At 64.4% G+C, this 225-nt stretch overlaps 1 protein-coding gene across 1 annotated transcript in view; it reads right to left on the bottom strand.

The window, feature by feature from the left end:
* MIEF2 (mitochondrial elongation factor 2) overlaps nt 1–225 on the bottom strand; it is a gene marked incomplete at its 5' end in the record, with an annotated part of 2,074 nt that overhangs the window by 1,242 nt on the left and 607 nt on the right.

Genomic DNA, 225 nt, shown 5'->3' on the forward strand with positions numbered 1-225 from the left:
GCCCGGCCTCACGCCCCAGCTAGAGATGGTTAAACCAGGCCAAGCACCAGCAGCCGGGCAAGGGACTTGCTGCCAGGGTCCCTACAAGTCTCAGCCCCACTGAGACTGCTCAGGCAGATCCAGCCCACCCCGATGCCTGCCTGATCGCTCGAGTCCTGCCAACAGTCCCACTCCGGGTCCAGTATCTCAGGACCTGCCCTGCACCGAGCTGGGCTGCTTTCCCAC

Source organism: Fulmarus glacialis, unplaced genomic scaffold, assembly GCF_000690835.1.
Source record: "Fulmarus glacialis isolate BGI_N327 unplaced genomic scaffold, ASM69083v1 scaffold20748, whole genome shotgun sequence".
Classification (NCBI taxonomy): domain Eukaryota; kingdom Metazoa; phylum Chordata; class Aves; order Procellariiformes; family Procellariidae; genus Fulmarus; species Fulmarus glacialis.